The 16,517-nt window shown below is 33.7% G+C and overlaps 1 long non-coding RNA gene across 3 annotated transcripts in view; it reads left to right on the top strand.

Annotated features, from left to right (window-relative positions):
• LOC118540106 (uncharacterized) overlaps window positions 1–16,517 on the top strand; it is a 1,202,880-nt gene that overhangs the window by 225,361 nt on the left and 961,002 nt on the right. The window contains exons 5-7 of one of the 3 annotated variants that reach the window (XR_013445324.1): window positions 2,502–2,582; window positions 3,309–3,552; window positions 14,720–15,389. The exons of 1 other annotated variant lie outside the window; for it this stretch is intronic. This is a non-coding gene — a long non-coding RNA (uncharacterized LOC118540106). Of the gene's footprint in view, window positions 1–2,501; window positions 2,583–3,308; window positions 3,553–14,719; window positions 15,390–16,517 lie in introns of those variants that run through there. One more of the 3 variants, XR_013445323.1, reaches the window with a different exon arrangement.

Here is a 16,517-nt window from a genome sequence, read left to right as displayed (position 1 = left end):
TAGCACTGTACTTATTTTTTTCTTTAAAATGCAGTACAAAATGGACTCATCTTTATTGTAGTCTTTAAATAATTATTAGGCTTAATTGCCACAATTCATAGAAATTTTAAAATTAGCTAGTGGTGCTTATCTCTCTGCAGTGCTCAGTGTTAATAAAACATGCCGCTCCATAAACACATTTCACATCATATTTGTCCATGATTATTTCATTGTTTTTCCAAGTACAGATGCCAAGAGACAAAGTGTTGCCGAATTCCTGTAATTACCAGCATTTCCCTCGATTTGTGTCCATGAAGTATGTAGTCAATCTCTATTGTCTTCTGCCTTAGTTTTGAATCTGTCCCCAGTGCAGGAATGTCAAAAACACCATTTAGCTACACAGCCTGCTCAATTTTAAAAAAAAAGAAAACCGCATGCAAGCTACTAATTAAGAAAAGAAGAGAAGTGAGCTGTGAATAAAAAGAACTGCCTTCTAAAAGGCTTTAAAGAGAAACTTGCAACTATGCTGCTTTCAAAAAAGGGATGATTCTTAGTTATCAAAGCTAAATTCTAATATTGCAGTTAGAGGCAAGATTTAACTAACTCCTTAATATTTTAAAAGCAGTGATGTGAATGAGAATTCAGGTAATGTCCATTTCTTCTCTACCTTTAAAAGGAAGCTTAGTAAATTGATTTTTTTTCAGTTATCAGACACTCCTTTTTCAAGAAGCTGCTTCCGTCTCTTTAAGGTCATTTTGACAATTTTGTTAAATGTGCATTCCTTTGAAAAAAATACAGTGATGTCCTATAATGCACAGATATTTGGCAAAGTTGTCAATAAAGTTGTCTCCTCAATAGATAATTCTTCCAAATGATTTATTTCAATAGCTCTTCAGATATATTTAGAATAAACCATATTTTGATCACCATAGACATAGGATAAATGATTTAGACAGGTCAATAAATAGCAAATAGTAAAAAAAAAAGTTCTCCTTCTATTTAATGTTGCAATATAGAACTTCCCTGCAAGAAAGTGGTTAAAAATTCCAGGTATAGATCTAGAAGTAGAATCTAAGCAGGCTCTGTAACTATATCTACCTTGAGAGCAGGAAATATATGTTCTCTTGAAATTAATTCTTCATTACTTAAAGCTCTGTTTTATTGATTGACAAAAATATGAAAAGGTCTATATATTCAGCAGTATGTTACTGATTTTGGTTTAACTGGATAACTGTGCTGGAAGAATACAGCTATATTAAACTATTTGGATATCTTATGTTTCTTTATGTTCACACCATGATACTTTGAACATGGTAGTCTAGTCACTTGCCCTTATTTCCCCTGTTATTCTCCCAGAAATGAGAAACCCATTGAAGTCCATCAATAGTTCACCATGTTTATTTACGATCTCATTTTCTACCTTAGGACCTAGGTCTAGGGGCACTTACATAGGAAGGCCACTAGATGCTGCTAGTATTCTTTCCATTGCTCAGTATTCTGCAAAGACTTTGTCTTCTAGGATGAGAGTCCTCAGATATTGAAGTCTGTCTTCTCAAATTGGAGCCATTTGGCTTCCCACCTTTAGGAGTAGTTTGGTTACTATCTTCAGACTATTCCTTATTTTAGGCAGGAGGAATTTAAGAAGGTCCAATTTTTGAGACTTATTGTCAAATGACCTTGTAGGATATTATACCAGTTTTTACCAAAATTCTGTGTTTCCTCCATGCCTGCACTTCTGCTTTGGACCTCATGCAGTGTCTCTGAGGGGTTGGACTCTTAGCAGTCTCCATTTTCCCTTCTACCTTCAACCCCAAAAGACTGGAGTTTTATTTTTCAACTTGATTTTGACAACTGGGTTCCTGCTAGCTCCTGAGGAATGGCCTGTCTTCCAGTTGCTGATAACCATGTGAAGCTTCTCTTGGCTAAAATACATGTTCTGTGCATATATTCAAAGTTAGTTCAGATGGAAGGACAATATAGCTTCACTGTGGTGACCAGACCAATACAAGGGTTTCATCTGCTAATCTGCTAGCTGGAACAGTGTCCTTTTCCTTTCTGTAAGTACTCCTTACTTCTACCTCCCTCCACTAACTTATTTAATAGAGTAAAATCAATGAAGATAATGTCCTTTGATATAGGAAATTGTTCTTTGCCCAAGGTTATGGAAGTAGCCCCCTTTCCTGTGATAATATTAAAGCTTTTGTTCTTATTTGAGTGAATTATGTTTCCTAAAACTTAAAACTTAAATGTGTTGCTTGTAATGAGATTATTTTCTAAACTAGTAACAGTTCTTGAGATTACTATTGTAAATAATATATTGTTGTTTCAAAACTTCAAAAGGAAATTGAAACAAGGAAAACTTCAAAACTCCAATTATCTATGCTCCTGTATGATATTTCCATTATAAATATATCTAGAACTTTTAACGCTGTACCAATATCCTACTAAACCCTTTATAAGCAGTATCTTTTTAAGTCACATAACCATATTAAGTAGGTACAATTATTTGCTCTATTTTTCAGATGAGAAAACCATAACAGAGAGAGGTTGCCCCAACTTATCCACTGTCTCACAGTTCAAGGTAGTAGGACTTGAATTAAAATGTAAGTTGGATACCAGAGTTCAGTCCATCAATCAATGTAATACATCCTTCATCTACTTTAACCAACTTTGTTTGCAAGAATTAGAATAGCTAATAATTCATCACTTAAATTCTTCACTTTATATTCTTTAAATATACTTTGGTGAAAAATTATTTAAAATGAGCTTTGTTAAATTATTTCTTTTAAATATGTATTTGCTCTTTCTATGCTGGTAGTCAGGCCCTTACACAGTCTCATCTTTCGCACATCTTCAGTGGAACTGTTTGGTATGAAAGGTCCATGAAGTTCTTAAAGCAAAAATATGTCTTTAAGGAAAGGCTAGTATTATGTTGAGAAAGTTATTTTTTTCTCATGGATTTCTGAGTTCTTCAGGGATCTGGATTTCGCTTAAATTAGTGGAGTTCCTATTGGTCAGATTGTTCACTTTTCACTTGTGATGCTTGCTGTCTATCACTTAAGAGAAATGCATGGATCCATTTTGTTCAGTGTGGTCTCTAAAGGACAAGTTTGATATGGAAAGAATTGAAAAATGGTAGCATGTAGTAATTTATGAATTTTTTAAATATACCCTCCATAGTAATTAGGTTTCATCTAAAGACTGCAAGGAGAGTGTTTTTCCCCTAATTCTGACAATAACAATTATTCTTATCTAGTTTAGTTAAGAAGGAAAATAATTCAGGTGCTCATAGCTCAGAAACTAATGACAACTTTCAAACCACTTCACAGCTCTGCAACAACTCCATGGACTATAAAGAAGATAGGAACATATCCTCCTGCAACAAATACTGAGCTTTATTGGGTGAAAATGAATTGCCTATTATCATTTGTTGGAAAAAGAAGATTCAGATGTCGATTTGAATATGAGGATATGCAGCAGAAAAATGCTAGGTGCCATTAAAGATAACATACTATGGTGTCAAAGGAAGAAGCCATATCTTCTATCTGAGATGATTTTGCAAAATATACCTGGGTTAGTGGACATCTTTCAATAAATATTTAAAGTGTGTGCACCCTAACTACAAGTAAACTTAACAGAAAAAATATTGTACATGGCACACGATACTGTAATAGATTTTAAAGACTACAGAGTCTATTCAGTTGCTTTTCAGTGTTTCTGTCTGATTTAGTGATATCTGAGCCTGGTTTCTTTTTTCTTTTTTTTTTTTTTAAAGATTTTATTTATTTATTTGACAGAGAGAGACACACAGCAAGAGAGGGAACACAAGCAGGGGGGAGTGGGAGAGGGAGAAGTAGGCTTCCCGCGGAGCAGGGAGCCCGATGTGGGGCTCGATCCCAGGACCCCGGGATCATGACCTGAGCCGAAGGCAGACGCTTAACGACTGAGCCACCCAGGCGCCCTGAGCCTGGTTTCTTAAGTGTGTATTAATCAATGTAACTTGGAGGTTTACAGTAGATCTCAAGTAAGAACAACTGGGCTCTATGTTTAGACTTAACATGAACTAATCATGATAACTTTGTTAATGATCTTTATGCCTCAGTTATTTTACTTCTAAATGTGGGATACAGTTAGTCCTCAATATTTCAGAGAGAAAATTGTGACACCCTCTAAGTAAAAGCTAACATGAATTGTTCACATGGGAAGAGAGTCTACCAAGGGAGATTGTTCAGGAAATGGGTAAGAGGGAAATAAGAGAAGGTGATTAAAACAAAAGGATGGAATAGACAGAGAGAGCGCTGTTCCCAGAATTAAAGAGGAAAGAGAAAGTTTCTTAGGGGTGGAGAACTAATCCCAGCTTTCAATGGACAATTCATCAGGATATCACCTATGAGAGATCTATGAATTCCCATATAGGTATTATGTTTTGGAACTTTGATTATGAAGTCAAGAGGATGACCTTGGAGGAATTGTTTTCATTTATCTAAATACCAAATGTAACTACAAATACTAACCATAGCTTTACTCAAAATGACATGAATTACTACTTTCAAATTGATACCTGGAAACCTGTATTTAAGCACCAATGATCTGAAGGACTGACTACTCCAAAGCAAGCAAAGAAAGAAATAAAAAATCGTTATATATATTCATTAAATAATTTCTACCTATCCTTCAATTTTTATAAAGATATTAAAATTTTAAAGTTATCTAAATATTTTAAATGGTTGGATTTTGAATGTGTAAAACCTAACTCCCACATAGAGAATGAGACTATTTTATTCTAAAGAAAAGGGCCAAGGAAGAAGATAGTTAATTTATATATTGAGACAAAGTATTTAAAATATAAGTAATACGTATTTTAGAAAGAAGCTGGTCATAATGTAACAAAAGGATTGTCAGAGATACTTACATTAGGTGCAAATCCATTTCAAAAGAAGCAAACAAGAAACTTTCCTCATATTGGCTAAAGGCTGATGAGGGGAGGGGATATTTGTATTCTGGTTATTGCTACTTAACTATAATCCTGAGCAAGTGCCTTCATCCCTTTGAGTCATCTTTAAGGGGGAAAGAGTAAGAGGATCATTAACTGCAGATACTTGGTTAGAAAGCTTCATACTGAAAGAATGGCCTCCAATAGGAGGGAAGACAGGATGAAAATATAGCAGAAGTACTGCTGAAGTTTGCTATTACTTTTTAAAAAAGTTTTTGTTGACATATAATACATATATAATACAATTTACCAATTTAAATTATATAATTTGATGTCTTTTAGTATATTCACAGACTTAGACAACCATCCCCAAATTCAATTTTGGAACATCTTCCAAAAAGAAACCTCATGCCTATTAACAATGATTCCCCATTTAGTAACCTTCCTTTCAAGGCCTTCCCTAGGCAAACACTATTATGTACTTCTACCGATTTGCTTATTTTGGACATTTCATATAAAGAGACTCCTACAGTAAATGGTCTTCTATTACTGGTTTCTTTCATCTTGCAAAATATTTTCAATGTTCACCCATTTCATAGCATGTATCAATACTTTATTCCTTTTTGTACCGATATGCCACATTTTGTTCATTCATTCATCAGTTATTAGACGTTTGGGTAGTTTTTACTTTTTTGCTATTATGAATAGTGCTGCTATGAACATTCTTGTCCAACTTTTTATGTGGAAATATGCTTTTATTTCCATGATTACTTTTTGTATCAGAAATATTTTATATCTGAGTAGTTTAAGGTAAATAGATTAAAAAGTATGACAAAGACGATAAAGGAAACAATATACATTTAAGTTTGTGAGGAGTAACCTATTTACTACATTGTCCTTGTGGAAAATAGTTTCTTCAGGATAAAATTTATAAAGACATGAAATAATTATAAATGTAAAAGTTTTTTTGAGCTACTCAAATGAAAGGCAGGATATTAATTTAAGTTTTGGGGTACTTATTACTGTGACTCTGGACTAGAAGAAGATGTTGAAACTGAATTCTATCATAAAGGAGGAGATAGATGTTATAATTAAGAAGAATGTTTTGCCAATGAAGTCAGGCTTCTGCTTATGATTTCAGTGTATTTGAGTTTGGTATCCCTTGATAGTTTATACTATAGAGGTCATACTGTTGTACATCTGGCATTGTGTCTTTTAGGGAAATTCCATCTCCACAACACCAGGTGGACTTTCAATACATGATACATCCCTTTGGAGCAAATTAGCTGGGAGTAGAAAGATGTGGGTATATATTTTCTTTGTACTAAGTGATTAGTGAAAATAGACATAGTGATGAATATAAATAAAAAAATTAAGAAAAATAAACAGCTGTTCTCTATTTAGATGTGGTAAACACATTCTAAAATGAAAAAAAAAAGACAATTTTGATAACCAAGGAAATACTTAATAAATGGGTCAATAAATTTCTGACTTTTCAAGTTATCCAAATAACTAAACATTTTAATTCCAATACATATGTTAACATAAAAATCAAATCTGAATTTAAACTAAATGCTAAGATGTTTGAAAAATGTCTTTAAAAAAGCTTTTTAAAAACTTGTTTAAGAAAAAATAAAGTTGGTTTTATCTTTCCATCCTTGAAGATGTAGGCTCTGGTCCCAAATAATAATAATCACATAAAATTCATAAGCATACTGAGAAGAGTGGCCAGAGAAGTCCTAATAAATGAATAAGCACATGTGTAGCGCTGCAATTAGAATATAAAGCAAAATCCTGGGGTGTCTGGGTGGCTCAGTTGGCTAAGCATCCAACTTTTGATTTCTGCTCAGGTCATGATCTCAGGGTTGTGAGATGGAGCCCTGCCTTGGGTTCTGCGCTGGGCACGGAGCCTGCCTAGGATTCTCTCTCTCCCTCTCCCTCTGCCTTTACCCTCTCTGTCTCCCTCTCTGGGAAAAAAAAAAAAAAAAAAAAAAAGCAAAACTCTGAAAGGCATTCTGTTGAAGCTAAGTTTCAAATATCTAAATATGCTTTTTCTGGGACTGGATTTTTAACATTAAAAATTGATACTTTTTCAGACACATTATCTCAGAGTACATCATATTCTGATACTCATATGCCTATCTGAATATCAGATTCTATATTTATATTTATCCTCCAATTGGTATATAGCTCAATTTTGCACTCCCAATAAGAAATCTTTTGTACAAGACTTCATACAGTTTGTAAAAAATATTTCTTCAAAAATAAAGCAGGTGATATTGCTCTAGCTCTTGTAGTTCTAAGCATGAGATAGTTTGTCATTGGTCTTCCCTTGTCAACCCTTCTCAGATATAGGAACCATTTAGATAATAATGACTAAGGTTCTTAGCAATTCATTTTATTTTAAATTTTTCTGGGGGAGGGAGCTGGATTGAAGGAGAACAGTAGGAAAAGCATGAAATGATATGATTTGATGGATTTAAGAGCATTTATAGAAGATATAAGCATAATGAAAATAATAGACGTTTGCAGGGGTTTTTTTTTTTGAATAAAGACAAGCATAAAATCTTACTTCTTTTGTTCTTTAAATTTTTGTTTTTCATTTTGATTGCCTGATTGCTTAAGTTTATATTCTAGTGGTATTAACTACCTTGTTCTATTTGCATTAGTGCAATGATAATCATAGCTAAAATTTCTACTTAGTTTTTCATACATGCTGGGCACTGTTCTAAGTACTTTCACATACATTATAATAATTGTTATCATCAAAACAAATTACGAGGGAGAGAGATTATTTTCACGTAAGGAAATGAAAGTGTGGAAAAGTTAAGTAATTTGTCCAAGGTCACCATAAAATTAATTGTCAGAGATGGGATTTGAATTTAAGCAGTCTGATTTCAGAGGTAAATAGTTAAAAATTACTGCATCTGTCTTTCATATGTTAATATTAACAACAGTCTCATTTTTTTTTTTTTTTTTGTGGATGAAGGTGGGTGATGTAGAGAGTATCTCTAAATATAGATTCATTATTTGCCACATTTGTGTGTGTAATATACTTATCCCTTAAGAGTATTTGCCCATTAAAAAAAAAAAACAACAACATTGTATTAAAGTCAAAATAAATTATTCTGATTTTACCTGAGAGAGAGGAAACTTCTTTTTTTTTTTTTTAAAGATTTTATTTATTTATTTGAGAGAGAAAGAATGAGAGACAGAGAGCACGAGAGGGAAGAGGGCAGAGGGAGAAGCAGACCCCCTGCTAAGCAGGGAGCCTGATGCGGGACTCGATCCTGGGACTCCAGGATCATGACCTGAGCCGAAGGCAGTTGCTTAACCAACTGAGCCACCCAGGCGCCCCGAGAGAGGAAACTTCTAAAAGAAAATACATTATTCAGTCCCGGCCTTGGCAACACCAAAGTTTAAGGTTTCAGGTTCCTAGTCCTGTTCATTACATGGCACTTCCCTCTAGGAATTAAATATAACATCAGCTAAATGTGTCAAATCTGACTCAAAACCTAAAGTTATGTTGTTCAGATCCTGTAGAAAAATAATAACCTTTGTGGAATAGAGAAAACGAAGGTGTATCATTTTGTTTTAAAAATAGGTATTATGATATTTTAAATATACCATAAAATATAATGTCAGTATTTTTGAAGGAATAAGACAAAATAAGTCAAACTTATTTGCTAAATTCTCCATAGTGCTTCAGTATCAATGTCTTTCAAGTACATTTTTTTCATAACACCTCTTCTGAAGACATATCTTTCATTACCCCAATGTGTACCCTAAAATTAACTATCATTTTTTTCTAATATGAATTTGCATTTAAATTAATATAGGGCATTTAGTTTTGTTCATGTGAACTTCATAACTGGACCCTTATTATCATAATGTTTTATTATTTTTCTTCACTTGAAATTCAGGTTCCATTTTGTTTTCTTTTATTCCATGTCAGGATGCAGTTACTTTCAGCAATGATGAGAACATGGCAAAAGGCTAATTTACAGTGTCCACTACTGTGTCTGTCTCATCATTCAGTTAATGAGGGCCCCTTCAGGGATCCTAACTAGAAGCTTTGGCAATTTTATAAACTCAACAGAATCAGTGTCAAACCATGATTCTAAGGTGGTGCTGTTTTTTTTACCTTCCAAAGCATTTTCCTCTCTGATTATGGAAAAATGACTTTGATGTGGTGTGATAGATTACTGGGTATTGATGCCTTTTTAAAAATCTACTTTAAAACAGAAAGACACCCAGCTGTGACAAAATGACAATGAAGAGGAAACAGGTTGATTTAGTTACTCCCCTGTGTATCTCTTCAGGAACATTTAAAGATGACTTAAAATTCAGGAATTAGGAATGTGTGTGTGTGTATCATATATATAATATACGATGAGTGAATATTTACACTAGTGCAGTGAATGAAGCTCCTAGGGAGTCATGGATAGCTTTCTCAGCTGTGATTTGGGATTTAGTGATGGTACTATATAGTAAACATTTTTTTTCATGGGACTGGGTTTACTGATCTGGAGTTTCTCAAGGAATCTTGGTCAAGGCATGTTTAATTATGCCATCAGAGAATTCACCAGTGTGCTGAGTGCATGCCACCACTTGCTCTACATTAAAACATTGCAATGAAGGCAGATGATCAAGTTTTGCAATACTATCCATACCATGGAAGCAGTTTGTGTTTGACCAAAAAAAAAAAAAAAAAAAAAGTAGATTAAAAACATGATATTTTTATTAAAAATGACTGGAATAGAAGCTTTTAAGACAAAGGAATTATGACTTTGAATAGTGTTTTGAATAGTCCTTGTAAAGTGTAACCACTCAAATGCAATTAAGTAGCCACTGTGGTAATTATTTCATCTATATTTTATTTTTTCTCTCTCTCTCTCTTTCCTGTGAACACTCTGCTCTTTGACACAGCAGACTGTGATACAAGAACTTTGTCAAAAGCACTTTGAATATGGTTCTCACAGCCTTAGTGGCTAGCATCTTTTTTGCCTTTTGAGGAGACAGAGTCATAAATTGCTGGTCACAAATACAAATGAACATTGCTTGCCAAAACTAACAAGCTAAAAACCAATAAATAAATAAATATTTGAATTTTATTCTAATCTCATATAAACCAGACTACATGCTTTCTAAGAATGGGAAGACCTGTAGCTTTGCAGTTCATCTGAATGACAAATATTAATTAGGAATACTTCACGAATAATTTATATGAATATTTAAACTGTACAATGTTAGGAAGCAAGGTGTCTGTAGAGGTAGTTGGCAGGTATTTCTTGTATGTGTTAAGCTACCAAAATTGGGCTGTTGAAAAATATTATTCTTTTATAACTACATCTTTATTAGAAATGCAGGAAGTACTTACAATGTTACTTGAACAGCCTCCCAACATGTAAGTTATGTGGCAAAGCTTAGATGTGGTAAAAACATGATGGATTAGAAAGAGGCTTTACATCTTTAAAAAAGAAAGATGTTCAATTGCATTGTCAAAGGAACCATACTTATTTGAATTAATGGCTGCTGACTTTTGCCTGGGGTTTTTTCCAGATGTCAACAGAAAGGATAAACATAATCCTCAATTACTCCCCCTGTATCTGCCAAGCACTCAGGCCAAGTCCAGGTGAGCAGCAGAGAGAATCAAGGGGAAAGGAACCCTGCCATCCCCTTCCCCATTCCTTTAAAGCAGAATTAATGCCATGCTAATTAAAGTGGTTTCATTTTGTTCAGAGTATTTCTTGAAAGTTCAGGCACTAGGAAATGTCAGTTGTTATGTTTTGGTTGAAAATGGATTTTAAAAATACTTTAAATGGTATTGTTATTGATCTCTTGAAAGGAACAGTTGAGTATACTGCTCTAAAAACACACATACACAATAAAATCCTAATATTTTCCATTGAGATTTAAGAACACAATGACAAATCTTCCCTCAAGTGGTCCATGGGGTTCTCGGAAACATCAGGATTCCTTGATTAGTTTTTTCAGAGTGCCTTGAGGAAGCAGATTTCAGGAGCAAGAGTATTCTCTAACAGTGTGGTACCTGAGAGCAGTTAGATAATGTAACATTGACCAAGCACCCATAACTGGGGTTCGATTTCCATTCGTAAAACGGAGAGGAGTAAGGTCCTTTTTGGTGGGTACCTTAACCACCTTGAGAGGACCAAATCTCTGAAGATTCAGTCTTATTCTCCATCTGGTAATATTTGTAGATTTTGCAAGAAAATGGCTGTAAAAGCTCCCTTTAGGGAGTGAAAGGATACATTTCTCTGGAAGAATACGTTTCTCTGGAAGAATATATATAATAGAGTCTACAGCAGTGACTCTATTATATATATTATTTTTCTTTTGTACTACTCAGTTTTCTTTTGTACTACTCAGACTGAAGCATTTTTTCCATCTTTTCCACTTCCCTCCCTCCCTTCCTTGCTTCCTTTTTATCTTTATTTCTATTTTTGGTCTCAGATGCTTATTAAAATCAATAAAAACAACTGAAACATCTGCTTGAGTTAAGATGCTTATTGGTTTTCTTAAATTAGAAGTTCAGAGATCCATTGGATTCAACTGATAGTTGAGCAGAGACCAACACAAGTACTTAGTTTCTTTCCATTTCTGTACTTTACCTTCTACAGGATCAGCTTCATCTTAATTCAAGCTTGTCTCTAAAGACTACCTCTTTTCTGATAGCTTTCATGGGAGATCAGGAAAAACTTTTTCCTTGAAGCTCATCTCTTCTCATAGCCAAAATTTGACTGGACCCAAACCTGAAGTCACTGCCAAGCAGGTGGAATTTCTGATTTGCTTAAGCCAAGGCATTTCAGTTAGGGCTCAATACCACCCCAAATGCCTGGCCCCAAATGGAGGAGATGTGATTCACTAAAAGGAATCTGCATGCTATACTCAATTTCTAGCCAATTTTACCTGGTCCTGATACTTTAAATTTAATTCAACAGCAGTGACTCTATTATATATATTATTTTACATAATATATAATAATAAGCAGTCAATTAGACCAGTTCCTCCCCTTCTTCCCCCTCTCTAGATAGATAGATAGATAGATAGATAGATAGATAGATAGATAGATAGATAGATAATTATGTTGAATTTGTGTACTCAACATCTTCACTTTAATGCATAATAGGCCCTTACAATTTAGCATGTCTCAAATCAAACTCTTGATTTCCATTCCCTGTCCACTATTTTCCACCTCTACTCATTCCTGTCAGTAAAAATTCACCCAGTTGCTGAGCACAAACATTTTGAAGTTAACTTTGAGTGCTTGCTTTTCTTGACATTTCAAATCTGTTTGGCTCCATATTCATTATGTATCCTGTCTTCTTCTCCCTCCACTACTACAGCTCTCATAAAGCTACCAGCACCTCGTTTCTGTAATGGCCTCTTACTTTACTTGGGACTTCAACTCTCACTCTGTTATTCTACTCTACTCACTATAAACAGGGTGATATTTTAAGATTTTTTCAGAAACACTAATGGCCTCCCATCACACTGAGAATAAATTCCAAAAAAGATCCTTCATAATCTGCCCCTTGGATATCTTACTGCTTTCATTGTTTCCCCACTTATAAGTCCTGTTTCAGTCTTATATCTTTCTGGTAGTTCCTCAAAAGTAATAAACGCATTTACTGTATTTCACTAAAAATCTATTTTCAAATAGATTGATAGGCAATCTTTCAAAGTTGTACCACCTTACATTCACTGACAATGTGTAAGAATTCTTTTTGCTCCACATTCTTGCCAAAACTTGGTCTTATCAGTCTTTTGAATTTTACCCATTTTGGGTTCTGCTATTCATTCCTTCTTTTTCCTGCTGTTTTTCTTTTCTTTTCTCTTTTCTTTTCTTTCCTTTCCTTCTTTTCTTTTTTTTTCTCTTTTTCTTTTCATGTATGAGTGTGTATGTGTGTTTGAAGGGCTTGCCTTTAGCAGTTTTGCTTGTGCATAGGAACCATTAATGAATAGAAATTAGGTATCTGGGAAATTACTTGTAATGATTAATCATCTGTTTTGTTAAAGATGGATTCTTTTTCTTCTTTTGGTGAAGTAATATTTACTGAGCAAAAATAGGGTCTGCCTAAATAAAGTGTCTTGAAGTCCTAGAGTTCATAGTCATGTCAATTTATTATTTTTTTCTGGATATTTTTGTTTTTATATAAGAAGTAGTAGACTCATTCATTTTGTATTTAAGCTATCTTGCCTTTCCTATTTGCTCAGATGTTAAACATGACTGAGAGTCTTTGGGTCTTGTCCTGTGCCTTTGAAACAGGAATATATATGTGGGATAGCATTTTAAGAAGGTTTTATTTTACACCATCTATTTGTTATGTTATAATTTACTAGTACCTTATTGGGTCCTCTCTGTTGAAACATGATAAAGTATAATTAACTATAGGCAAAGTCCAGATTTGAGTATTCTTTCTTCTATCATTAGAATAAAAAATTGCATGGACACCATTAATTATGTAGATTCCAAAGTGTGGATAAAACATGACATTATTTCTCTAAGTCTGGAGGTATTAAATTATCTTATTATGTAAACAAATAAATACATGGTTTAGGAAAAAAGAGTTTTATGTCATATTTCTCTTGTTATTTTGTAAATACTTAATCTTTTGGAATGATTACAAATTTATTGAAAGACAAACTGTTTTCTGTTTGATGAATTTTTATTATTTTTGTTTCTCTTTAAGAGGTTAGAGTAGTGTGGATTTGGAAGAAGAGATGGAAATAAAATCTTTCTGAAGTTCTAAATCCTTCAAGATAAAATATGCAAAATTTGTTGAAACTGCCTTTTATATGTAAATCCTAATATGTAGCACATAGTAGATTCTCAATAAATATTTGTTTTATGGCTATTTTAATGGTTGAGTAATATTCCACTGGATGAAGAAACCACAATTTATCCTCTCCCTTGTGATAGACATTTGGAATTATTTTTTCTAGTTTTGGACAATTATAAATAAATCTGCAATGAAAAATAATATTTATATGTATATATATATAAATAGCTATAAAACAAATATTTATTGAGACATATCTAGCAAAATGTTGCTACAGCCAATGTCAGAGAGATTACTACATGTGCTCTCTTCAAGGATTTTTATGGTTTCAGGTCTCATATTTAGGTCTTTAATCCATTTTGAGTTTATTTTTTGTATACGGTAAAAGAAAGTGGTCCAATTTCATTCATTTGCATGTGACTGTCCAGTTTTCCCAACACCATTTGTCTTTTTCCCATTGTGTATTCATTTCTCCTTTGTTGAAGATTAATTAACCATGTAACTGTGGCATTTTTTCTGGGTTTTCTGTTCTATTCCATTGATCTATATGTCTGTTTTTATGTCAGTACCGTACTGTTTTAATTAGTACCACTTTGTAATATAACTTGAAATGTGGAATTGTGACATCTCCAGTTTTGTTTTTTCTTTCTCAAGATTGCTTTGACCATTTGTGATCCTTTGTGGTTCCATACAAATTTTAGGATTGTTTGTTCTAGATTTGTGAAAAATGCTGTTGATATTTTGACAGGAATTGCATTAAATGTGTAGATTGCTTTGGGTAGTATAAACATTTTAACAATATTTGTTCTTCCAATCCATGAGCATGGAATAACTTTCCATTTCTTTGTATCATCTTGAATTTCTTTCAGCAGTGTTTTATGGTTTGCAGAGTATAAGTCTTTCACCTCTTTGGTTAAGTTTATTCCTGGATATTTTATTCTTTTGGTGCAATTGTAAATGGGATTGTTTTCCTAATTTCACTTTTTTTTTTTTTTTTTATTAGACTCCACAGTGGGCCTAATGTGGGGCTTGAACTCACGACCCTGAGATCAAGACCTGAGCTGCGATTAAGAGTTGGACTCTTAGCTGACTGAGCCACCCAGGCGCCCCTTGATTTCACTTTTTGCTGTTTCATTATTAGTGCATAGGAATGCCACAGATTTCTGTACATTGATTTTGTATCCTGTGACTTTCGAATTTATTTATCAATTCTTGTTGTTTCTTGGTGGAATCCTTAAGGTTTTCTAAATACAGTATCATGTCATCTGCAAATAGAGTTTTACTTCTTCCTTACCAATTTGAATACTTTTCACATCTTTATGTCACTGATTGCTGTGGCTGGGAGTTTCAGTACTATGTTGAATAAAAGTGGTGAGAGTGGACATCCTTGTCCTGTTCCTAACCTTAGGGGGAAAGCTCTCATTTTTTCCCCATTGAGGATGATGTTACCTGTGGGTTTTTCACATAAGGCCTTTATTATGTTAAGATATGTTCCCTCTAGACCTACTCTGCAGAGGATTTTTATCATGAATGATGTTATACTTTGTCAAATGCTTTTGTCTGCATCTATTGAAATGATCATATGGTTTTTGTCCTTTCTCTTATTGATGTGATGTATCATGTTGATTGTTTTGTGAATATTAAATCACCCTTGCATCCTGGAATAAATCCCACTTGATTGTGGTGTATGATTTTTTAAATATATTCTTGGATTCAGTTTGCTAATATTTTGTTGAGGATTTTTGTATCTATATTCATGAGAGATATTGGCCTGTGGTTCTCTTTTTTTGTGGTATCTTTATCTGGTTTTGGTATCTGGGTGATACTGGCCTCATAAGGCACCTCTAGTTCTTAGAGTTCATGAAGGCCATTAATTTTTTTTTCCAGTGAAAAGACAAAATCAATTTTTTCTTCAAATTCTAGTCACATTGGCTTCATGATATATCCATCAGCCTAAGATTCCTTAGGACAAGGACATATCCTGCAGAGATGTGAGTTCTATGTCCCTGGTGACACTGTTTGGTACTCAGAAGTTGTGGCATTGTCTCAAATATTGGAGGTGCAAATGCACCTTGCAGTTACTAAGGAATTACATTCTCTGTTGCATTTGATTCTGTGTTAAATCCTTCTGTGAAAAAGAGGCAGATAAGTAAGAGACTCTCTTGGGTATAGCATATATGGGAAGGGGCATCTCAACCAATTCAGTGACCATTCTTAAAGTCAGTCCCCTCAGTTCCACTGAAACAGGGCTAACACAGTATTTTAAAGATCTGAGATTAAACACTGTGTCTTTAAGTTGTATCCGCTGCTTCTTTAAACCTCTGGAATTGCTTTCATGATGATGAATTCTGGTTCTACTGATATGCCACATCACAAATGTGACAGGGGACACTTGAGAATTATAGCAGAGTGTACTTTGGAGAGGTCCCATTTTCTATATGTAAAAGCCACTGGGTTCACTCTTTATATAATTCTAACTTGAAATGAAAATTAATATATGGTAATCAGAGTTCATGTCATGAGAATACTTATCTTGAGAATACCTCTTTTATCTAAGTGTTCATTAGCAAAGGTAATAAATCTAATAATCTCTCCCAAATAATCATGCATTAAAAAACTATTCCTGAACAGGGATACAAATGTATGTCACCTGAATTAACTAAAGAACAATTTTGAAGAATTTAAAGATCAATTTTAAGCAGGTGCTAGGATTTTATTAACTATTTTTTACTTGCTAGAAAAGAGAGCCATCTCTCTTTATCAATCAAGGCTCATACACTTCATTTAGAATTTTTGACATT

The sequence above is a fragment of the Halichoerus grypus genome, chromosome 2 (genome assembly GCF_964656455.1).
Source record: "Halichoerus grypus chromosome 2, mHalGry1.hap1.1, whole genome shotgun sequence".
Classification (NCBI taxonomy): domain Eukaryota; kingdom Metazoa; phylum Chordata; class Mammalia; order Carnivora; family Phocidae; genus Halichoerus; species Halichoerus grypus.
The sequence above is the reverse complement of the archived record's forward strand: the minus strand, read 5'-3'. Positions and strand labels throughout refer to the sequence as shown.